The sequence below is a fragment of the Pelobates fuscus genome, chromosome 6, assembly GCF_036172605.1.
Source record: "Pelobates fuscus isolate aPelFus1 chromosome 6, aPelFus1.pri, whole genome shotgun sequence".
Classification (NCBI taxonomy): domain Eukaryota; kingdom Metazoa; phylum Chordata; class Amphibia; order Anura; family Pelobatidae; genus Pelobates; species Pelobates fuscus.
The window spans coordinates 209,715,832-209,741,947 of record NC_086322.1 but is presented as its reverse complement, the minus strand read 5'-3'; the positions used below and the strand labels follow the sequence as shown (position 1 = coordinate 209,741,947).

Below are 26,116 nucleotides of genomic sequence, written 5' to 3'. Positions count from 1 at the left end.
TGGTACATTGCTTATTCTATCACCTTTCTTTGTCCATTAGGTCAAAGGTTAGTTTAATTCTATAGACTGTAAGCTCATTTGAGCAGGGCCCGGTTCAACCTATCGTTTCTGTAAGTTTTCTTGTAATTGTCCTATTTATAGTTAAATCCCCCTCTCATAATATTGTAAAACGCTACGGAATCTGTTGACGCTATATAAATGGCGATGATAATAATAATAATAATAATAATAATAATAATAACCAGCCCAGGCCCATATATCTTTCTTGTTATTTGTTTAATGGTTTTATTTCCCTACATGAATACCTCTGTCTTATCTCTGTAATTTTTAATCTTTCCCTTTGTTTTTGCTTAAATGACCCTTAAATCAAATGTCCATAGATGCAGCTCCCCCATCCCTTAGCCCATCTAACCCCAATATATATCTCTCACTCAACCTGATTTTAAATTTACCCAGCCAAGCAAAGCACCCAGGGTTCTATCAGCTGCTTGTAGCGTTACTCACCTTTCCCAGGGGCCGGCCGCGGTCCTCTCTTCAAGCCGCGCGCGGTCCTGCGGCTGCACGAGCCGCGCATGGCTCATCCGACGCTTCAGACTGGAAGGCGGGCAGCGACCGCGAGATCCGGTCACATGTCCCGCCTGAATCTAAGAGCGCGGCGCGAGTCTCGGGCGCGCTCTTAAAGAGACAGTGGGAGCCTAAATTGCCAAAAGGCTCCCATTGGCCCCTGTCATCCCACACACCCCATACACTTACCTTTTGGGGGTGTGGAAATGACAGGAGCCAATCACATTAGTTTTGAACCTATTTATACTTACCCTTTTCCCTTAGTTCCTTGCCCTATCGTGGTTTCTGCTCAGTTCCCTTTAGCGCTTGTTGTGTTCAGTTGTGTTCCTCCGTATTTGACCTTGGCTTTGTATTCTGACTTCGTTTTCGCTTTATCCTTGTCTGTTCTGTTTGCCGGCTTGCTGTTTCCTGTGTACCAGACCCCGGCTTGTCCTCGTTTACGCTGTCTCTTTGTGCCTTTGACCTCGGATTGTTCCTGACTCTGTACTTCTCCTATATACGTAGAGTCCGGCCATTCTAAGGTCCGGTAGACGTATCTCTCCTCTGTTCTGCCTTCTGTTTAGCTGGATCCTGCGTGTAGGGTTATATTCTCGTTACATTACGATAGGGCCATGGACCCCGCAGATTTAGCTCAACAGATGGCGTCCCATGAGGCTAGATTTGTAGAGCAGGATCACCGAATGGATCAGATAGCCCAGGCTCTCCAGATGCTCTTAGCTAGAACCATTCCAGCAACCACACCTAACCCTCCTACACCCCTTCTTCCTGAAGTTTCGACTGTGCCTAATGCTACGGCCCATTTAACACCTCCTCCTAGGTATGGAGGGGATTCTAAGACATGCAGAGGGTTTATTAACCAAATAGAGTTAACTTTGAGATGTATCCACGTTCATTTCCCACAGAGAGGTCTAAGGTTAGGTTCTTTATGCACCAACTTACCGACAAAGCACTTGAATGGGCAAATCCTATTTGGGAAGCTAATGGACCTATGGTGCATGACTTTCACAGTTTTCTTACAGCTTTTCGCAGAACTTTTGACACTATGAAAAGGTCTAAGAATGCCGCAAGAGCATTAATGAGAGTTAAACAGGGTTCTAGGTCTGTGGCTGATTTCGCTATTCAGTTTCGTACCCTTGCCTCACAGGTAGATTGGACCAACAATGGGTTAACTACTGCCTTCATGGAAGGCTTATCAGACTCTATATTGGATGAGGTAGCAGCTAAGGAGCTTCCTGTTGCCTTAGAGGACCTTATTGACTACCTCATTGATATAGATAATAGGATTCGTGACAGGCTCTATACCAAGAACAGGAATAGACGTTTTGTTACACCTATTCACCCCAGAGTTAATACACCGGAGAGTGTTAAAGTATCTGAAGAGGAACCTATGCAATTAGGGGTTGCCAAACTCTCTGATAATGAAAAATTACATAGGAGAAGGGAGGGACTCTGCCTATATTGTGGTAGGAGAGACCATATGGTAAAGGAATGTCCTTTGCTCCCGGAAAACTCTCGCACCTAAGACCTTATAGGGGACTGGCCTTGGGTGTGATTTCTAAGTCTCCTACATTGCCTCCTAACCGACTGCTTCTCCCTGTTTCTTTACATATGGGAGAGAGTTGTATAGTTGAAAATATATACGCCTTGGTTGACTCTGGGGCAGCTGATAATTTTATAGACTCTGGTTTTGTAAAGAAAAACAACATTCCCATCAGGGAGAAGGAGATACCCTTGGCCGTTGAGGCCATAGATGGTAGACCATTGATATCTCCAGTTGTTACTCATGAGACTGCACCGTTACACATGTACACAGGGGTTTTACACTATGAAACCATTCGGTTCCAGGTCATCACCTCTCCCTCTTCACAGTTAGTGTTAGGGTATCCATGGTTACGTGCCCACAATCCCATTTTTGACTGGGAGACAGGGCAGATAAAATCATGGAGTGAAGCCTGCCATGAGTCATGTACTATTGAAGTTACGCCTGTGAATTCTATTAATGTTCCTACCACTCCTCCTTTGTCTACGGCTATACCCTCTCAGTATTTATCTTTAAAGACTGTCTTTGATAAAAGAGAGGCTGACAAATTACCGCCTCACAGACCCTATGATTGTGCTATTGACTTGTTGCCTGGCACTATACCTCCAAAGGGCAGGGTGTACCCCTTATCGGTTCAAGAAAACCGTGTCATGGAGGAATATATTAAAGAATCATTAGACAAGGGATTTATTAGGAGATCCTCTTCTCCGGCTGGAGCGGGGTTCTTCTTTGTATCGAAGAAAGAAGGTGATTTAAGACCTTGCATTGATTATAGAGGTCTTAATAAAATCACCATCAAAAATGCTTACCCTATACCATTAATAACAGAATTGTTTGACAGGCTCAAACGTGCTACGGTATTCACCAAATTAGATCTTAGAGGAGCATACAATTTGATACGTATAAAAAAGGACCACGAATGGAAGACAGCCTTCAACACTAGGTCAGGTCATTATGAGTATACCGTCTTGCCTTTTGGGCTTTGCAATGCCCCAGCAGTATTCCAAGAATTTATTAATGATGTCTTAAGAGACTTTATTCACTCCTTTGTTATTGTGTACTTGGACGACATTTTAATATATTCTACAGACTTACACACTCATCACAGACATGTTACGACCGTTCTGAAGACCCTTCTTGCTAATGGTCTTTATTGTAAATTAGAAAAATGTCTATTCGACCAATCCGAAGTCCAGTTTTTGGGGTATTTGATTTCCGCTAAGGGTTTTCGTATGGATCCCCGGAAGCTCGCTGCTGTCATAGAATGGCCTCTGCCGCAAGGTCTAAAAGCCATCCAGCGTTTTCTGGGTTTCTCTAATTAATTATTATAGACGTTTTATCAAAGGTTTTTCATCTATTGTAGCACCTATTACTCGTATGACAAAAAAGGATGGCAATACTCGTGTCTGGTCTACCGAGGCACTTCAAGCTTTTGACTTCCTTAAGACTAAGTTCGCCTCTGCACCTATTTTACAGCATCCTGTCCCCTCATTGCCCTATATACTTGAAGTTGATGCTTCAGATATCGGGGTAGGTGCTGTTTTATCTCAAAGAGAGTCTCCTGAAAAGCCATTGCATCCTTGTGGCTTCTTTTCTAAACAAATGTCCAAAGCAGAGAAGAATTATGATGTGGGTAATCGCGAACTCCTTGCTATCATTTTAGCACTCAAAGAATGGAGACATTTGTTAGAAGGCACTAAGGATCCCATCCTCATATTTACGGATCATAAGAACCTGTCCTACCTTAGCGAAGCTAAAAGATTGTCTTCCAGGCAGGCTAGGTGGTCACTGTTCTTGTCCCATTTCAATTATATAATCACCTATAGGCCAGGTGATCGGAACACTAAAGCGGACGCTCTGTCCAGACAGTTTGAAACTATTGACAAACAGGAGATTGATGTTACTCCTGTCATTCCCCCAGACAGGATAATAGCAACTACTGTATTGTCTATTTCCTCGTCCCTCTTGCAGGCCATACAAGCGAAACAAAGCATGGCACCTAGCGAGAGGCCTAATGATAAATTGTTCGTTGACGTTCCCGAGAGACGGGATATTCTGTCACTATATCACGATACTAAGACTGCTGGACATCCTGGTATTTCCAAAACAGTGTCAGCTGTTTCTCGGTATTTTTGGTGGGATTCCTTACGAAAGGATGTCACTGACTATATAAGTGCTTGTAATACTTGTGCCTGTATGAAATCCTCTCGTAGAGTTCCTTGTGGGCTGTTGCATCCGTTACCTGTTCCCGAGAGACCTTGGTCCAACCTATCTATGGATTTTATTGTTGAATTACCCCCTTCGAATGGTAACACAGTCATCCTGATGATAGTTGAGAGCAGGTTCAGTGTTCTTTGGTTGACTCTGCTGCTCGCCAGAAGGCTCAGGCTGACAAGCATCGCAGAGCGGCTCCTTCCTATGTTGTGGGGGACAGAGTTTTGCTTTCCACGCGGAATATTCGCCTCCGGGTGCCTTCTATGAAATTGGCTCCCCGCTTCATTGGTCCTTATCGTATTATACATAAGGTTAATCCCGTTTCTTATGCCTTGGGTCTGCCTAAGAATCTGCGCATACCTAATGTTTTTCACACCTCGTTGTTGAAGCCTTACGTACGCAACCGCTATACCCGGCATGCTCATCCTCCTCCTCCTGTCTCTGTGGAGGGTCACGAGGAATTCGAAGTGCTGTTCTTGACTCTCGTTTCCTTAGGGGTCGGCTTCAGTACTTGGTACATTGGAAGGGTTATGGGCCTGAGGAGCGCAGTTGGATTTCTGCTGATGCTGTTCATGCTCCCTGCCTTGTGCGTTCTTTCCATCCACGTTTTCCTGCCCGACCTAGTCCTGCCCGCTCGGAGGGCGTGTCCTCAGGGGGGGGTACTGTAGCGTTACTCACCTTTCCCAGGGGCCGGCCGCGGTCCTCTCTTCAAGCCGCGCGCGGTCCTGCGGCTGCACGAGCCGCGCGTGGCTCATCCGACGCTTCAGACTGGAAGGCGGGCAGTGACCGCGAGATCCGGTCACATGTCCCGCGAGTCTCGGGCGCGCTCTTAAAGAGACAGTGGGAGCCTAAATTGCCAAAAGGCTCCCATTGGCCCCTGTCATCCCACACACCCCATACACTTACCTTTTGGGGGTGTGGAAATGACAGGAGCCAATCACATTAGTTTTGAACCTATTTATACTTACCCTTTTCCCTTAGTTCCTTGCCCTATCGTGGTTTCTGCTCAGTTCCCTTTAGCGCTTGTTGTGTTCAGTTGTGTTCCTCCGTATTTGACCTTGGCTTTGTATTCTGACTTCGTTTTTGCTTTATCCTTGTCTGTTCTGTTTGCCGGCTTGCTGTTTCCTGTGTACCAGACCCCGGCTTGTCCTCGTTTACGCTGTCTCTTTGTGCCCTTGACCTCGGATTGTTCCTGACTCTGTACTTCTCCTATATACGTCGAGTCCGGCCATTCTAAGGTCCGGTAGACGTATCTCTCCTCTGTTCTGCCTTCTGTTTAGCTGGATCCTGCGTGTAGGGGTATATTCTCGTTACACTGCTCCACTGCCCTTTGCAACAGGTAGCCTTCTGGAAGACTGTTTTCCCTCCACCCCCAGCTTATTTCCTCATTTATAGATAGTCTCCCACACAACATTCATTCTCCTCAAATGACAGGTGCAAACACTAATCAACACATCCTTCCAATCTCTTAACCCTATAGAATACATGCCCTCTCTCCCTAGAAATAGCTATATATCACACGCCAATATTATATACTTTTATTTTTTCATTTTTATTTTTCACTATGTGTTTTATTTTCATCTATACACATCATACCACTAACATGAATCCAAATATAACCATACTGTTATTCTTAATAACCCTTTTCTCACTCCTCAAACTGGAAAACAAATTATCATACACCATGGCCTGCTCTGTTGCTGTAACTTATCTGCTAAGTGCTGGTGGAGAGTTATAAAAAAATAGCCCTTCTACCCCCACCTCACAGAATTATAAAGTATCCCATTCACTATATGGCCAAACAAAAATTATGTCCAAATTCCTATTCCTTATGTTATTTGCCCTTGCAAATGATGTGGAGTCTAACCCTGGTCCCCCAGCTAATTCGAGTCCTAATCTCCCCGAGTCCTAATCTCCCCACAAGGCCTCTTTTTTGTGCACTGCAACATCTGTAGCTTGCTCCCCTAAACTGGATGCACTACAAGCCTGGTGGTCCCATTACAAACCAAAAAACATTGTGCTCTCGGAATCATGGTTAACGACTAAATTACCAGACACCGCCATTGCAATACAGGGGTATTCATGTTTTAGAAATGACAGAGCAAAGAGAGGAGGAGGCATTGTTATTTATGTTGACAAGTCCATAAAATGTACTTCCTTAAAAAACTCTAACTCCCCTTCTGCCTTTGATATCCTTTCTGGCACAATTGAGATCCCTTTCAGTAAAACTATCATTGTTGCTGGAATCTACCGCTCACCTAGCTCTCCAGTGCACCCCCTTTCTGACACAGTCCAACAGCTAAGTGAAACTGTAGCTGAAAACCAAAAAAGTGAACTGTTGGTTTTTGGAGATTTGAATATTGATTGACTCAATCCTAAAAATAATAAATCATGTAGGCTGTTTAAGACTTTGCAGCTAACACAATTAATTTCCTCCCCAACTCACATTAATATTAAAAGCCAGATCCATACCTTGCTATATTGGATTCTCTCCAGTTGTCCTGACAGAATCCAGGAGGCGGCGTTCTCCTGTTTCATTGACCACTGTCTAATGTACTGCATACACAAAATAAAGGCCACTAGATCCCCTCCCAAGATTATAAATCACCAGATCGTTCAAAAAATGTCATCTTGAATCCTTTTTAAATGATCTCAATAACATTCCATGGCACAGATTATGTCTAATTCCAGATCTAGACTCTGCAATTGCATTTTTTCAGTCCAAGCTCTTGCGTGTTTGGAATTTGCATGCCCCTCTGCATAAAGTGCGAATAAAAGGTACACACCTGCCCTGGGTGACAGCTGACCTCATTCAAATGTACCAGTTTAGAGATTCACGGTGGTCAAAGTACACGCGTACTGGCTACATGAACGAACTGTACTTACAGACAATGGCGAAATGCATGCACAAAAAAAATTCAAATTGCAACGGTCCAATATTTCTGTGAAAATTGATCAAACCCAAGAAACGTCTGGGAAATCATAAATAGCATACAAAGCCCCACAATTCACTCCCAATGCTCCACTGTCAAAATGGACAACCAAACACTGCAACACCTCCTAGATGTAGCAAATGCCTTTAATAATTATTTTGTTGGATGTGTGACCACCCTGGTTGCTCAGATAACAAATGACACTCATTTTAAGACAGCAAACAAAGATCAGACCCTGCCAAATCATCAAAATCCTCATATAGAGAAATGCAATTTTCGACCTGTGCCTGTTAGTGTCGTTAATAAACATCTTAATAATTTAAAAATGAAAAACTAGTGTGGACCAGATCAAATCCCAGCAATGTTGCTGAAGCTCAGTGCGCCCTTATCAGGGAATCCCAGGTGTCAGGATACATACCCAAACTTTGGAAGACTGCAAAAGTTGTACCTGTATATTAAAGTGGTGACAATACTTTGGTATCGAACTATCGCCCGATATCATTGCTCCGTGTATTGTCAAAAATCTTGGGAAAATGTGTACACGCGCAACTTTGTGAATATTATCAACAATCAAATTATCTGACCCCTGATCAATCAGGCTTACATCCAAATCACTCAACTTCGACTGCCCTCTTGAAAGTTTGCAATGACATCCAAATTGGCATGTGTGACAGAACCATCTGTCTGTGGATTACTTTTATTTTCCCTTCATTCATCTGTTCGGCTATTTCCCTGACAGTACAGCCCCTACGTTTATTTCCTCTTTTTATCAAACAACTGCCAAACGGCTGGCCACCCAGCATGGAAGTGTGCTGCTTGTTAACCTCTTGGCCCCATCAGAATGTTGTAGTTAACCGCAGACACATCCTAATTGTCGAATGTCGGCTGGGTGGTCGTTGTTCGTATGAACGAACACGAGGCGGTGGCCATCTTGGACATACGAATGTTCAGCGGTGTTCGTTGACAATTTCATGGAACTAAAAGTGGACACTATTTCTCACGAACACCGCTGAAGCCGCCGACCTCCCTTCTCTTATTCCCATTCGTATACAAACGCCGGGCCGTTCGGGACTTTGGTTATGTGAACAGTGCTACCCCAGATAGCTATCCCATGGAGCTCGTATAACGAAAGACTATGTGAAAGACTTTGGCTCCATGGCGATTGAACTGTATGTATGTGATCTGAGCACTATTCGGTAATAATGTGCGCTCAGATCTAAGCTGTCTGGGGGTATGTTGAACATGCATAGTTTATTCGGTAGTTTTAGTAGTATGTATATTATGTCTTTTTAGTAACATGTATAAAATGGAGGTTGTGCTCTATCCTCTGAGATAATTGAGTTACTTCCCAATTATCTATTGTCCAAAGGGTAGTGTTTACTGCTATACTGTTCTAATTGGTCAATGTACAATTTGTGTCCTAGTTTCCCACCAGGTCCCACTTGGAAGTGTCCACCTGGTGGGAGACCTGCATAAATACTGGGCAGTTAGCCCCATTAAACCATATTCCTGCTGACCCTTGTCTCGTATTTGGAGGGAATTATTCGTATGGTTTTCTCCAGTTCGGCTGTTTGGAGCATTCGTATGATTTCTGTACGGCTGTTTGGAGTGATTGGTAGCTGCCTTTGCATTAGGAAAGGGAACATCTTACACGGCTTTAACCCCTTCTACACCTGTGGTGCCGTAACAGCATGTAACAAGGATACATAACTAAAGCTATTTTCCTTGATTTTGCCAAGGCATTTGACACAGAAGACCATGGCATTCATTTGAAAAAACTTAAAAACTCAGGCATTGGTGATTGTCCACTAACCTGGTTTCGATCGCATGTTCCAGATCGATTGCAATATGTGGCCATTTCTGGTAGCGCTTCCCTCCCTCTTCCAGTCAGATGTGGTGTTCCCCAAGACTCCATACTAGGCCCCCTGCTATTCACATTATTTATAAATGATCTGCCTAAAGTCTGCAAATCCTCAACTGTACACATGTATGCAGACGACATTATAATCTACGCTAGTAAACCCAAGCTACCACAGTTGAGGCTGTACTCCAAAATCAATTCACAGAGGTAGAGAAGTGGATAGCGGATAACAAACTCTTCCTAAACACTGACAAAACTGTTACCATGATCTTTGGAAATGTACCTAAATCACATAAACTACAAAATCAACAACTGTGTATCAGAACAAATTCAAATAGCACACTGACAGCAGTCTGCTCTTTTAAATATCTAGGTATGTTGCTAGACCCTAATCTAGCCTTTGGCCTTCACATTCAAAAATATTCTTCAAAACCTTTCCTAAAACTAGGTGCCCTGTACAGAAACAAATCCTGCCTAAGCCCTACAGTTAGGAAACAGATAGTGCAGCAAATGCTAATGCTGGTAATTTATTATGGGGGTGTAGTGTATGCAACCACACCGCAAACCCACCTTAATAAACGTAATACATTATATAATTCATTCTGTTGCTTTGTACTAGAATTATGGGGGTTTAGTTACATTATATGATCATACATTGCATAAGCCTGCCAACTACGTCAAAGTACCCCATATTCGGCAGGTCCTATCCTAATAGCAGCCTAATGCTTGCTCTTATGAGATTAATCCACTTACTTGGGAAATACTTCCTTACTGGGACTCTCTGCAAGTCAAGGCTAAATAGGGTCCTGGAATGAGGCACATGTAACAGGGAGGGGTGCAAAACCAAGGAGTTGGCCTGGGACTCCCAAATATATAAAAGAAACCAAGAGGGCTGCACTCACCTGAACATGCATACATTATAGGGTGCTGCTGGGGCCAAAATATACAAAATACAGAATCCAGCGCACTCGCTTATTAACTAAACAGTGATTTCAACTCTCACCTAGGCAAAAAATGATGCGGTTACAGGTGCCTCATTCCAGGACCCTATTTAGCCTTGACTTGCAGAGAGTCCCAGTAAGGAAGTATTTCCCAAGTAAGTGGATTAATCTCATAAGAGCAAGCATTAGGCTGCTATTAGGATAGGACCTGCCGAATATGGGGTACTTTGACGTAGTTGGCAGGCTTATGCAATGTATGATCATATAATGTAACTAAACCCCCATCATTTTTTGCCTAGGTGAGGTTTTTTTAAATAAAACTATTACAATCTCTAAAGATTTGAAATCACTGTTTAGTTAATAAGCGAGTGCGCTGGATTCTGTATTTTGTATATTTTGGCCCCAGCAGCACCCTATAATGTATGCATGTTCAGGTGAGTGCAGCCCTCTTGGTTTCTTTTATATATTTGGGAGTCCCAGGCCAACTCCTTGGTTTTGCACCCCTCCCTGTTACAGGTGCCTCATTCCAGGACCCTATTTAGCCTTGACTTGCAGAGAGTCCCAGTAAGGAAGTATTTCCCAAGTAAGTGGATTAATCTCATAAGAGCAAGCATTAGGCTGCTACTAGGATTGGACCTGCAGAATATGGGGTACTTTGACGTAGTTGGCAGGCTTATGCAATGTATGATCATATAATGTAACTAAACCCCCATAATTTTTTGTCTAGATGAGGTGTTTTTAAATAAAACTATTACAATCTCTAAAGATTTGAAATCTGCATGTATGCATGTTCAGGTGAGTGCAGTTCAGGTGAGTGCAGCCTTTTTGGTTTCATTATATATATTTATTCTAAGTGTATTTTGATATAATTATATTATTTATATATTAATATCAAAATACAGTTAGCATAAAATTACACACACACACACACACACACACACACACACACACACATATATATTTTTTATTAACATTTTAAAAATAATTTTAAATTTTTTTTAATTTACTTATTTATATTTTATAATAATAATAATATATATCTTTTTTTTATTAACATTTTAAAAATAATTTTTACATTTTTTTATTTGTTTTTATTTACTTATTTATATTTTATAATAATATATATATATATATATATATATATATATATATATATATATATATAATATATTTTTGTTTTATTAACATATTTTATTTTACAGCAGCAGGGAGACTGCCTGTCGGTTTAGGCAGTCCTCCTGCAGGCAGCACTATGGATGCCTACTGCGGCCATGTGGTCGCTGTTTCAGGGCAATCACATGGCCTGCTGGGGCCTAAATTGCCGAGCGGGACTGTCTGGGCTGTTAGGCAGTCCCCCCAGACCGGGAGCAACACCGATCACCGACTGAGGAACGGCGGCGATCGGGTAAGCAATAAGGACGTACCTACCGTATATACTCGTGTATAAGTCGATCTCATGTATAATGTTTTGTGACCAACAATTGTGATATATTCTATGCCTCGTGGATAAGTCGAGGGTAAAACTTGGGGCTATGAAATTCTGTGTTTTATATAATTATATACACACACTCATACAAACACACACACACTACATTATATACACACACACACACACACACACACTCTGCATTCTACACACACACTCATACAAACAATCTGTATTATACACACACTCATACAAACACACTCTGCATTATATACACACACACACACACTCATAAAAACACACACTCTGCATATATATGCACACTCTGTGTGTATATAATGCAGAGTGTGTGTGCTTGTGTATATAATGCAGAGTGTGTGTTTGTATGAGTGAGTGTGTATATAATGCAGAGCAGTGGCGTACACACAACCCATGGGGCCCCGGTGCGAAAACTGATCCGGGGCCCCCCCCTCCCCCCGTGCGAGCGCTTACTCTGCGCAGGCTGGGGCCGCAACACATGGCGGCGGGCACCTGGTCGCAGGGCTGCGACCCGTGCGACCGCGGTATGTATGCCAGTGCATGCATAAACACATACACTTAAAGGACCACTACAGACACCCAGATCACATCAGCTCAATGAAGTGGTCTGGGTGCCAGGTCTCTCTAGTTTTAACCCTGCAGCTGAAAACATAGCAGTTTCAGAGAAACTGCTATGTTTCACTGAGGGTTAATCCAGCCTCTAGTGGCTGTCTCATTGACAGCCGCTAGAGGATTTTCTGCGATTCTCACTGTGAAAATCACAGTGAGAAGACGCTGAACGTCCATAGGAAAGCATTGAGTAATGCTTTCCTATGGGCAGTTTGAATGCGCGCGTGGCTCTTGCCACGCATGTGTATTCGGAGCTGAGAGGCGGATGGGGACGGAGAGATCCCCAGCGTTAAGGGAGTCCGGCGCTGGAGAAAGGTAAGTGCTTAAGACACACACACACACACACTCTCATGAACAGACGCACACATTTACTGACAGACGCACACAAACATACTCAGTAACAGACACACTCACTAACACACACACTCACTAACACACACACTCACTAACACACACACTCACTAACACACACTCACTAACACTACAACACACACTAACACACACACTCACACTAACACACACACTCACACTAACACACACACTCAAACGTTTTTTTTTTGTTTAATCCCCCCAGCCTCCTTACCTGTGGGAGAGCTGGGGGGATTCCCTGGGGTCCAGTGGTGTTGCTGGCCAGGCTGTTACCCGGCTGGCTGGCGGGCGCGCGAGGGAGCACTGTCCCCTGGGTGCTCCCTTTTCAGCTCCCTCGCGCGCCGCGTACTGATGCCGGAGCCGGAAGATGACGTCATCTTCCGGCTCCGGTTTCAGTGCGGTGCGCGAGGGAGCTGAAGAGGGAGCACCCAGGGGACAGTGCTCCCTCGCGCGCCCGCCAGCCAGCCGGGTGACAGCAGGGCCAGCCTCGGGGGGCCCGGAGGTGGCCAGCTCCTGGGCCCCCCAGCAGAAGAGGCTGGCCCTGTCGGTACATACCTGGGTCGCAGGGCGGCCGGGCCCCCTGGTGGGCCGGGCCCGGTCGCAGCCGCGACCCCTGCGACCCTGGTATGTACGCCACTGATGCAGAGTGTGTTTGTATGAGTGTTTGTATGAGTGTGTGTGTGTAGTGTGTGTGAACTGGTTGGGGGGAGGGCATTTTTATTTTTTTAAATTTTAATATTTAAAAAAATAAGTTATTGTAATATATTTTTGTTTTTTTATTATGTAATTTTTTTTGTCCCCCCCTCCCTGCTTGTTAGCTGGCCAGGGAGGGGGGCTCTTATTCCTTGGTGGTCCAGTGGATGGGCTGTGTAGGAGGAGGGCTGGCAGCGAGCTGTTACTTACCTTTCCTGCAGCTCCTGTCAGCTCCCTTCTTCTCCGTGCCGGTCAGCTACCTTGTCCTCCCCTGTAAGTCTTGCGGTGTGAGTGCCACGCGGAGCGTTGCCACGGTAACCCGTGGCAACGCTCTGACCCCGCGGCTCTCGCTAGACTTGCAGTGGAGGAGAAGGGAGCTGCAGGAAAGGTAAGTTACAGCTCGCTGCCAGCCCCCAACAGGACCGCCGGGCAGTCCTGGTCTGTATTATGGCAATGTAAGTTGCCATTATACAGACACTGACTCAAGTATAAGTCGAGTGGGGGTTTTTCAGCACAAAATTTTTTATGAAAAACTCAACTTATACTCTAGTATATACGGTAGTAATAAGGATGTAAGTGATAAAGACGTATCTTTTGTCGGACCTACCTAGTACGTCCGTGGTCCTTAACCCCTTAAGGACCAAACTTCTGGAATAAAAGGGAATCATGACATGTCACACATGTAATGTGTCCTTAAGGGGTTAAGGGGTGAACCTATTCGGTGTAATTTTAACAACCTTACCACCACATTAAACTTTCTGGAGCTATGTTAATTCCAGGTTTACTATAATTACCAAGTTGGCACAGACCATAAAAATAGTGCATTTTTTTATTGCTGATTAACTACTTCGGGTGCAACGTGTAATCTGCAAAGAGATTGCGATCAAATGGCTTAAAATATGTGTAATATCGCGGAAGCCAAAACTACACAAATGTGTTTTTTGAGACACAAATCAGCACAAATAAGTGGGAAACTTTTATTCAAATTTTAATAACATGGATGCAAACTGGTTGGAGATTGTTCAAATATAATACACAATATCTCTCAAACCAAATTGGCACAAGTGATCATTAGCTCAAAGGTAGCACAAACAAATAGAGTGCATATTGGGTGGATTTTGATAAAAATATAATGTGCAATATCTCCAAAACCAACGCAGCACAAACATTAGTTTCTAAAGCACAAATCAGCACAAACAAAGCAGTAACTAACGGTGTATTTTATACGTAATAACATAGGGTGGAAAGTGGGCGAAGTTGGATAAAAATCGCAATATGTCCGAAACCAAAGCAGCACAAATGCAGCACAAACAAATGGTGTATTTTTTTTTGTTTTTAAATGTAATATCATGGGTTTAAAAATGTGGGTGGGGTTTGATAACGCAGCACAAACAATTTAAAAAAATATATATAGGGTGCCAATTTCATACAGCATCTGTTATACACTCAGACACACCAACAATATGGAGCTCCTAGAAAAGAGGTAGATTAGGACAGAAAAGAGGGACAGTGGGATTTGGGCCCAAAATAGGGACTCTCCATACTAATTAAGGACACATGCAAGGTATGTAATAATAATACATCTTAAGTCAGGGGGCTGTGTCAAAGCAGCGAGAATTTTAACATGAGTTCACATTGCTAGGAAGCATCCCACAGGAGAAGGGACTGCAATGGAATGTGCCAGTGCATTGGAATGCAGAGATAAAGAACTTATCTCACCGCAAGACCATTCTTACCTGAACCCTACGCAAATATATTAAACTACTAGCTACTGCTTTAAAAAAAAAAATGAAATAAAAACTGTAAAAAGACAGTAGAATTGCATAGTTAATTCTATAACAATGGTCAAATGTACTTTATGGTACATCTGTTGAAAAAATAAATGTATATATTTAAAATGGAAGGGCAACACATACTTTTGGGCATATATTAGACTTACACGCAGTGTTATCATAGGCATCATTAAGGCTATGGACGAAATGTTACTGTTTTTGCACAGTTTTCCTTATATCATGGCTCAATAACTAACGTGTGAAATGGTATCTGGCACCAATAAATTAGCAGCAGATCCTTTAGGTCCTGCAAGTTGCAAGTTGTTGCCTCTATGGATTGTATTTGTTGTTCCGGCACATACTACAGACGCTCAATATGATTGAGTTTTGAGGAATTTGGAGGCCAAGGCATCACCTTAAACTCTGTCATGTTCCTCAAATCATTCCTCAACAATTGTTGCAGTGTGACAGGGGCATGTTTCTGCTTCCTTCCCATAGTGCATCTTGCTACTATCCCTTTCCCAGGTAGAAGATGCACTTGCACCCAACCATCCACCACATCTAAAATACATTTGATTCATCAGACCAGGGAAACCTCTTCCATTGTTCTATGGTCACGTTCTGATGCTCACGTCCCCATTGAAGGTGCTTTAGTGGTGGACAGGGGTCATCATGCACACTCTGACAAGTCTGCAGCTATACAGCCCCATATGTAGCAAGCTATGATGCACTGTGTGTTCTGACACCTTTCTATCATGGCCAGCTTTAAATTTTACAGCAATTTGAGCTACCTCTTGTGTGTGATCAGACCAGACAGGCTAGCCTTCACTACCAATATGCTTCAATGAGCCATGGCACCGGTTCACCAGCTGTCCTTTCATACACTATTTTTGGTAGGTACTAACGACTGCGTACTTGGAACACCCCAAAAGACTTGCTGTTTTGGAGGTGCTCTGAGCCAGTCGTCTAGCCATCACTATTTGGCCCTTGTCAAAGTCACTCAGATCTTTTTGCTTGCCCATTTTTTCCTGCTTCCAACACCAAATTCAGATACACTGTCACACAGAAATACATACATATAGTCATGCAGACACACACACACACACACACACACAGTCATATATAAACACATATATAGATACACAGTTATATAAACATACATACAGACACACACTGTAATGACATGAAGGGGTGCTGCCCTGGAACAGCACTGTCACTTTAAATGTGGGAACCAATACAGCAGAGAAATAAATGCCAAGACACAATAACGCAGGACAGAGGCGGCTCTAGACTTTATGAGGCCTTAGGCGAAACTTAAACATGAGGCCCCACTAACAAAAAAGTGTCACATATACACATTAATGCACAGTTTATCTGTGTATGTGCCTGAGAGTGTGTCTGACAGAGTATCCTTGTGTGTGTGTGTTAATGTATGTCTCTGTGAGCATGTTTGCGTTTTTGTCTGAGACCCTATGTGTATGGGGTAGCTGCTTGAAGTGTGTTGTGAGAGGGGGGGTTATGGTGAGAGGGGGTGATGTGAGAGGGGGTGATGTGAGAGGGGGTGAGGCTGAGGGTGGTGTGGAAGGTGATGAGGCTGAGGGTGGTGTGGAAGGTGATGAGGCTGAGGGTGGTGTGGAAGGTGATGAGGCTGAGGGTGGTGTGGAAGGTGATGAGGCTGAGGGTGGTGTGGAAAGTGATGAGGCCGAGGGTGGTGTGTGGGGGGCAGGCTGAGGGTGGTGGGGGTGATGGTGAGGGGGTTGAGGCGGTGGTGTGGGGGGTGGTGAGGCTGAGGGTGGTGTGGGGGGTGGTGAGGCTGAGGGTGGTGATGAGGGTGGTGTGGGGGGTGGTGAGGCTGAGGGTGGTGGGGGGTTGGTGAGGCTGATGGTGGTGATGAGGCTGAGGGTGGTGTGGGGGGTGATGAGGCTGAGGGTGGTGTGGGGGAGTGATGAGGCTGAGGGTGGTGGGGAGGGGCTGAGGGTGATGGGGCTGAGGGTGGTGATGAGGGTGGTGTGGGGGGGGTGATGAGGCTGAGGGGGGTTAGAGAGAACCTACCTTAATTTCCCTGGTGGTCCAGTGGGCTCCCTGGTGGTCCAGTGGGCTCCCTGGTGGTCCGGTGGCCATTGCTTCCGGTCTGCAGAGCTGCAGACCATGTAATCTTGCGAGACCATCAGAGTGTTGCCGTGGTAACCCGCGGCAACACTCCGATTGGTCGGTTTTCGTGAGACACATGGTCTGCAGCTCTGCTTACTGCGGAGCTGCAGACCGGTGTCTGCTGTGGCTGGCCAGGCAGCCAGGTGGGGACTCGCATCCGGCGGCATACCGGGCAAGCTGCCGGGCCCCCTCCTGGTGTCAGATCCTCGGTCACTGACCGAGGACCTGACACAGTCTGCCCACAGGCGGTTTAGGCGGCCGCGAGGCCCCAGCCAGTGCGAGGCCTTAGGCGGCCGCCTAAACCGCCTAATTAGAGAGCCGCCTTTGACGCAGGATCAGGAGGACACAGGATGAAGATCTGGAGACACAGGACCAAGTCACAGTATGCAGGAGCCAGGAACTCAGGAAACCAGGGAAACAGGAAACAAAAGGCAATGATCTGGCAAGGAGTGAGGGGAGAACCCAAACTAAATAGGTGCTAAACAAGGACCAGGTGACGTGCTTAATGAAAAGAAATCAGGAACAGTGCCAAACAAAGATAGTGGTGAATGTGGGTACTGCACGAGGGAAATTCAATTAAGGAGTGTCGTGACAGTGCCCCCCCCCTTAAGGAGCGACTCCTGGCGCTCCAAACCCCCAAAGCCCCCCACGGGTGACAGAAGAAAGTCAGGGTCACCCAACCAGTAGAGGAAAACAAGGAGGAGGTTCAGGAGGAATGAGAGGTGGAGAATCCCACGGGAGAAACCAACGAGGCAGGATAGAAACATACAAAAGCAAGGACTGTAGAGTAACCTTTAAAATTAGAAGGGCAGACACAGAAACAGAAATTAAAGGCACATATGATAAGAAACACTCATTACCGGTGACTGACAAACGTGCCAACCCACTAGATCTGGGGCTATTGCTGGTAACGGGTGCACTACTCAGAAGTCCTGGGTCTGACTTGGTTTCTGGCTTGTAAGATCCTCGGAATAAAGACTGTGATGCAACTTCTGTAGAAGTGAGAACAGTCTCTGCGTTATCTTGGGTAGCTACCACTGGAATCAATCGAGGAGAATCCCCTAGATTAACGAGTACAGGATCAGGAACACTCTGCAAGGCCTCCTCCTCAGACCGCAGAAATGCATCAAGGAACGGCTCCCCCAATATCTCGGAGCAAGGGGCCAGCTGAAGCAGAGACGACTCTCTCTCAAACTGATATTATTCTGTAACAGCTAGAGATACCTGGTTACTTAAATCATTCTCTTCACTTGTGAGCTCAGCTTGAGGTAGTTCTTTACTTGACGTAGAAGTACTCTCAACTAAAGGCAAGTCTTCTTTTAATACTTGCTGAGGTTTAGGTGGAGTGACAGACATCATGGCAACCGATGAATCATAGAAGGAGCTTCCTTCATCATAGGAACAGGTACCGGATGTGTGAATGCTACCTTCTTGTTCGGTTTCACTCACTTCCTTTGACGTTTGATTAAGCGGCTGATTAGAATAATCTTCAATGCTTGGTTCATGTACAAGTGTGGTAGTTGGTGTTTCCTCTTGCAGCAGAGAAATTGTTCTACCAGAGCATGTAACTTGAAGAACTGTATTAGACTTACATAGAACTATAGAGTCTTTTTCAGACTGTGGGTTCTGAACAAGCCCGGTCTCATTTAGATCCTTTTCTTGGGCTTGATCCATCACAGGTTTGTCACGTTGCACCAAGTCTGACTCTTTGTCTTCCAATTGAGGATCACAGTCTTCTTTACTTGGCGACAACTCATTTTTCACAGTTGCGGTTGTAAGAGAGGTGCCAATCTTCGAACCCCCAGAGGTAGAAGGGTTAAAATTGGAATCATCAAGCCTCTCCACATCAAAGTCATGAGCTGCCTTTGGCACAATAACCTCTTCTTCCACTGGTTCCTCTGAAGCTTTCACCTTAGGTTTTTCAGCATTCTCAGACAGTGTTTTGAAAGAAGTAGGTCGTTTACCACGTTTCCTACGTGGTGGCCTTTTGACAGGAGGATCACCTTTAATGAGATTGGTTTCCAATTTCAATGGTCCAGCCTTGTCGTCACTTGCATCACCCGGAGCAAATTTTATAGGTTACTCTTCCAGTTTCCAGTCTCCAGTATTAGATGACTTGGGAAGAGGTGGAGAGATTGAAACCTCTGATTCCATAGAGTCAGTATTTGGGTTGACACTTACAGTATAAATGCATTGTCCTTTGTGGGACAGACTTCCAGATCTGATCCAGTCACCTGGTCAAGGTCACTGGTGGTCTCCTCAATTGGCACTGTGAGGGAGGAATTAGTATCTCTGGTTGTAGTCTCAGGGGAGTTTGTTTCTGCTTCGTGGCTGGGCAGACTTTGCTTGAGACACTCTCTGACCAGACTTGTGCCCTCCTGAACGGTGTTGAGATCGTTCATCTTGGTAGTCGGTATTCTCACTCTGGGAATAGGCGAATGGATCTTGCAGAAAAGAGACGGTGGTATAAGGGTACTATGGGTCTCTGGTACCGAGATAATATTAGGAAACTGTGTACTGGTACTACCTCCACATTCAGACTGCTCGTCCTCCAAAGCTGCTATGCAATGAGCATCCAGTTCATCAAAGACCCGGTCCATGAGGGGATCGCCAGTGCTATATAACCTCTCAACATCGTCATCTTCAGTTTGGGCTGGAAAGCATTCAGCTTTAAATTCATGAGGAACTTCGGTTTTGTAGTCGGGAGGATCAACAAGCCATTTGTCCAAGTCAGAGTCAGGAGGCTTAGGGATGCTATGCAAATTAGGAAAGGGAATGTAAACATTATTATCAGACATAAAGACACTCATCCTTTCCTGTACTAGATCAATAAGAAATTTAATTTCGGGAATCAAGGCAAATTAATTATTGTGCAAAAAAAAAGAGAGAAAGAAAGGCTGCGCCAAAATTAAAAACAAAAGAAATAAAAAAAAAAAAAATGAGTCCCAATTTATATCAGAGGATAGAATGTCTGTTCCACTGGTAGGGTATTTTCTCTGTCTGTGATACTTCAGATCGTCTCGTGATATGGAAAACACAAGAGAGAGGACCAATAGTGCAGAGTGTATAAAATAAGTAGTTGTAGAATAATAAGATATATTACACTCACATTTAGATGAGCTATGACCAGCTCAGGGGTAACAGGTATTCAGCAGAATGATCCCTGCTTGTAGGATATTCCGAATGCTTGTCCTCTGGAGTGTGATGGTGTCCAATTCTCAGGAGGAAGGGAAAATAGGAACAACAAATAGTGCTCTCTGATAGTTTGATGAAATATAATAAATAGAAAATGAGATATACTCACAAAAGGAGTGCAGGCCAAACTTAATTTATTATTTAAAATACACAATTAATTGTGTTAATTGTGTATTTTAAATAATAAATTAAGTTTGGCTATATTATTGTGCCACTCATATATTTTTATTTTATTATTTTTTACACATTTTTATTATATTCTTTCCTGGCATTTTATATATCCTGAGGTGGGGATTATACCGCCCACGCTTTATTCAAAGTGCAGTGAGTCCTGCACTCCTTTTGTGAGTATATCTCATTTTCTATTTATTATATTTCATCAAACTATCAGAAAATCTTAATTAAACAGAACTTGCAATAAAGAAAGCCTAAATAGGGGTCTCTTTACAGGTGTTTATGGAAGCTCTTTACAAGTGTTTATGGAAGGTTGTGCAAGTCACATGCAGGGAGGTGTGACTAGGGTTCATAAACAAAGGGATTTAACTCCTAAATGGCAGAGAATTGAGCAGTGAGGCTGCAGGGGCATGTTCTATACGCCAAAACTGCTTAATTAAGCTGAAGTTGTTCAGGTGACTATAGTGTCCCTTTAATTATTGTGCATAACTCTTAACTGTTTCTGCATAAATGATAAAGATTTGTTACGTGATGTTTATCACAGGGGGCTTTCTCAACCATTTTTCACAAACTGAGAAAGCAAAGGGTCACATATTTGTTTGTGATAAGTTTGCAGTTCAGTGATCAGTCCACATAATACAGATTTCTGAACTTGGAAAGAAACATCTATAGTAGACAAGCATAAGGTAGAGAGGCCTTTTCTATCTGACACTGGATATGTTTTAACTGATCATAACAAGTCTTAATGAGAGCATACTCTTTCTGTGAATCAGCATTAATACCAACAATGTTATCCATCGTGATCCTAGACATTATTCTCTGCTGGTTCCAAATGGCCAGATCATTCTGTAATGACATGAAGGGGTGCTGCCCTGGAACAGCATTGTCACTTTAAATGTGGGAACCAATACAGCAGAGAAATAAATGCCAAGACACAATAACGCAGGATCAAGAGGACACAGGATGAAGATCAGGAGACACAGGACCAAGTCACAGTATGCAGGAGCCAGGAACACAGGAAACAAAAGGCAATGATCTGGCAAGGAGTGAGGGGAGAACCCAAACTAAATAGGTGCTAAACAAGGACTAGGTGAAGTGCTTAACCCCTTAAGACCGCAGCCAAATGTACAAGTTGTGATAAAAAAAAACGTAAACAAAAACTGGAATTTGCGCTATATGTCTGTCCAACCGTAATTCACCTCTTTCTTTTTTTTTTTTTTTTATTATTCAAATTTTCCTTTATTTTGTTGTGCATAAAAGATTACAACTTTGCCTGTATAGCCACAATAGCTTCAACAGGTGCGATGGTCACAGAGTTTTGAACAAAATTATGGCATGAAAACAACTTACGTATGTTTTAGTCATATAAACGTTTCCTAGTATGGTTAACAGGTTTAACTGTAGCCTTATATCATTAAAGAGACAGCAGCCTAAGGTCGAATGAGGTTGTAGCGAGTGTGAGCCGTGGGGAACAGTGCCCTGGTTGCGTATTTGTACATACATTAGTGAAGGCAGATATGTGCTTCAGGGATAATGTGTAGGTTTACATTTCCATGGTCAAGCATATTAAATGACTGTAGAACAGAGAATACCCTAAGCTCACAGCACCAAATTTAGACAGGTGATGTCATTATGTATGCCAGTTCTAGTTGTGGCGAAAATGTGAGTTCCATCTAAAACGAATGGGGGGCGGCCTGTGGGCAGCAGGGAGATGTGGGTCGAGGTATCCCTCCAGTCGCTTTAGCTTGGCGCATGAGGGAGTGGGCTTGGAGGTCCTCGGGTAGTAGGTCATTTTGTGGTGCGTGTCTGGGGGTCCGTCACTGGAGGCCTGTAGTGTGTGTTTCTCAGGGGTCCCCGACGGGGCCCCTGGGAGCCGCTTGGGATGTGGTATGTGCTGGCCTCGTCTAGGTGAGGGAGTGGGTCATGTGTGTCTGGTATTCAGAGAGGCTCTCTTTCTTGGAGTCGTCGCTCCGGTAGGGGGTTACGGGCGGTATGGGGTAGTAGATAGGGGGAGCAGTGATGGTGGGGAGTGGCAGAGGGTTGGAGTGGGCTGGGGTGTGAGAGGTGAGGCGCGGACCTCAGGGGCCCGCGCCCGGGTCCGCGTCCCAGCCCCCCCACCCCCGGAGCCGGCAGATGCATGTTCGTCCGAACCTGTCTCTGGTGTTCCGTTGTTCCTGCTTGGTCCTGTCAGAGGGGGGGGCCTTTCGGTCGTTCCGGGGGGCTGCGTGTCGTCTCTGGTACCGGCTGGGGAGGCGAGCCATCGGAGCCAGTGGTACCATGTGTCAAGGTAGCGCTGCGTGCGTCCCGCCGCCGAGAGGATCAGCTCCTCGATCTGCCTAATATCCTCCACCCTGGCCAGCCATTCTCTCAGTGTCGGGGCCGTGTTTTTTTTCCAATGCTTCGGGATGAGACTACGTGCTGCATTTAGGAGGTGTGGTATCACTGATCTTTTAAATCCGGATATGGGGATTGATGTTAGTTGGAGCAAGTAGGTTTCCGGTACGAGTTGTATGTTCGCATCCGTCATGGTCACTATTACCGCGTGGATCGACGTCCAAAAGGGTTTAATAAGTGGACAAGTCCACCAGATGTGGAAGAGGGATCCCAGTTCCTTTCCGCACCTCCAGCATTCGGGTTCGCAGGTGGTTGTCATTATGGATAGCTTCTCAGGTGTCCTGTACCAGTGTGATAGCATTTTATACCCAGTTTCCTGGAATTTGGTGGCTATGGATGCTTTGTGTATGAGCGTAAACACTGTGGTCCATTGTTCCGCTGGTAATGTGTATCCTAGGTCCCGTTCCCAGTATTTAGTGAAGTAGGGGAGAGGTGTGTCGGTGGTTGGTGTGATCTGCATGCGGTAGAGGAACGATATTGCGTGTGGTGGGCTTGGAGGGTTCGTGCATACCGTCTCAAATGTAGTGAGTGCACGGGCTGCTGAGTCCAGTCCGGGAGTGGTCTTCAGAAACCTCGTTAGTTGGTGGTATTTGAAGTGGAGTGGCCAGGTGTGCGGGTTATTCGGGACCAGGTCTCCCAGAGGCGTGATTGAGCCCTGTTTGTACACGTCCTTCAATCTGCAGGGGGTCGGTAGTCCCAGCGCCGTAGTGTAGCGGGGGTCCTCCGCCAGGGGGAATCTTGGGTTGTGCGATACGGGACAGAGAGGTGAGAGCTCCGGAGCCATGTCTTTTTGCAGTGCCAGTTTCCTCCAGATGGACATTGTGACATTCAGTGTTGGGTGTTGTTTTGGCAGCTCACCTGACATTGCTCTCGGGAGCCATGGAAGGAGGGAGAGGGGTGTCCGCGAGAAGCTCGCCTCTATCGGGATCCACAGTTTGTCTTTCGGGTTATGTGTCCATTCTATCAGCCGTTGGAGGTGGATCGCCTGCCGGTATTTTGCCAGGTCCGGCAATCCTAGGCCCCCGTATAATTTGGGTTTGGTGAGAGTGGCAAAGTTCAGTCTCGCACGTCTACGGTGCCACACGTATTCTGCCATTGTCCTTCGGACTTGTGCGAGAAAGGGTTTGGGGATATGTACTGGTAGGGTCTGTAAGAGGTACAGGAGACGAGGGAGAACATTCATCTTGAGGACGCTGATCCTTCCCAGCCATGTGATGTGGGGGAGGTGCCAGGAATCCAGGTCTTTCGTGATCCGGTCGAGGAGGGGCGGGAAGTTGATGCGGAAGGTGTCCGCGAGGTCCGCCGATAGCCATGTCCCCAGGTATTTGATCGCCTCTGTGCACCATCGGAAGGGGAAGTCAGTCTGTAGGCTGGTCACCAGCGTTTGAGGGCATCCCACATTGAGGATCTCAGATTTAGTGAAGTTGATTTTTAGGTTTGATAAAGTGCCGTATGTGTCGAATTGCTGCATCAGTTCTCTTAGGGAGCGCTGTGGTTCGGTGACCGTGAACAGGAGGTCGTCCGCATATGCGGAGACTTTGCTGACTCCCCAGCCGCCTCCGATCCCAGAGATGTCGGGTTGGGATCTCACGGCATTGAGGAACGGCTCCAGGCTGATGACAAAGAGCAGAGGTGACAATGGGCAGCCCTGTCTCGTGCCGTTTTTGATCTCAAACGGATCGGAGAGAAGTCCGTTTACTTGTACCCGGGCAGTCGGGTTGGTGTACAGGGCCGATATCCAGGCCATCATGTGCGGGCCCAATCCGAGGTGTTCCAGTGTGGACCGCAGGAAGGACCAGTCGACCCTGTCAAAAGCCTTCTCTGCGTCCGTTGAGATCAGAAGAGCAGGCGAAGGACCCTGCTTTGCCGCGTGGATCAGGTTGAGCGCCTTGGTGGTATTGTCTCTGGCCTCCCGACCTTCCACGAATCCCACCTGGTCTGGATGGATTAGGTCTGGTAGTAGTGGTTGGATGCGGAGGGCCAGGATCTTGGCGAACAATTTGAGGTCAGTGTTTAGCAAGGAAATCGGTCGGTAGCTAGCACAGGAGGACGGGTCCTTCCCTTCCTTTGGTATTATCACGACATGGGCTCGAAGCGAGGCTGGGTCCATTGTGCCTCCGTTTTGTATGGAGTTGTAAAGGGTGAGCAAGTGTGGGGTAAGAACGTCTGCGAACATCTTGTAATATTTTGCTGTGTATCCGTCTGGTCCCGGACTCTTTCCCTGTTTTGCCTTTTTAATGGCTAAGCATACTTCTTCGCTCGTGATATCTTCCTCTAGGGCGGATATGGTTCCGGGCGGGAGCTTAGTTGTCATGTGTTGTGTAATATATGCTTTTTGTCGTGCTGCAAAGATCTCTTCTGATGTGGTGTTGCGTATGGGGTTTGCGGGCAAGTTATACAGTGAGGAGTAATACTGTCTGAATCCCTCCGCAATGGCTTTTGGTGTGAGCAGGGATTGTCCCCTCAGGGAGATTCGTTGGACATGGCTCTTTAGTCTCCGTGCTCTCAGCGCTCTTGCGAGTAGTTTGCCGCTCTTGTTCCCGAATTCATAGAACGTTTTCTTCGCGAGTTGGAATTGGAATTGAATCTTCGATGTGAGACGTGTGTTGAGATCCGCTTTGGCGTCTAGGAGTTGTTTGTAGGTAGCGTCGTCGAGGGTGTGTTTGTGTCGCGTTTCTAGTTGGGTTACTTGGTCGATGAGGTGTGAGATTTCTTGCGCGCGCTGTCTTTTCAGGCGGGTACCGTGTTTGATGAGAATTCCTCTGATCACGCATTTATGCGCTTCCCAGATGGTGGGCAGTGTGCAGTCAGGTGGCTTGTTGGTGAGGAAGTAGTGCTCCAGAGCGGTGCGCACCTCCGTTTGTATTATTGGGTCGTCCAAGAGGGATTCGTTAAGTTTCCACGTCCATTGCGATTTGTAGGGCCTGGGGTTATCAATGGTCAAGAGTATTGGTGCGTGATCCGACCAGGTCATGGGTGCTATGCGAGCAGATCTCAGTGTGTCCAGGTCTCTGTGTTGGACGAAGAAGTAGTCTATTCTCGAGTAGGAGTTGTGTGGTGTCGAGTAGTATGTGTAGTCCCTTTCTGTATCGTGGAGAATGCGCCAGCAGTCTGAGAGCTGATGGTCGGAGAGGAGGGACCTCATGCCCCGGAGGACATGGTCCGGTATCGTGGAGGTGCCTTTCGACGTGTCGATTCTGGGGTCCAGAGGGGCGTTGAAGTCCCCTCCAACTATGACGGT

At 45.5% G+C, this 26,116-nt stretch overlaps 1 protein-coding gene across 1 annotated transcript in view; it reads right to left on the bottom strand.

The window, feature by feature from the left end:
- SHROOM3 (shroom family member 3) overlaps window positions 1–26,116 on the bottom strand; it is a 397,699-nt gene that overhangs the window by 202,006 nt on the left and 169,577 nt on the right. The gene's annotated exons all lie outside the window — the stretch shown is intronic.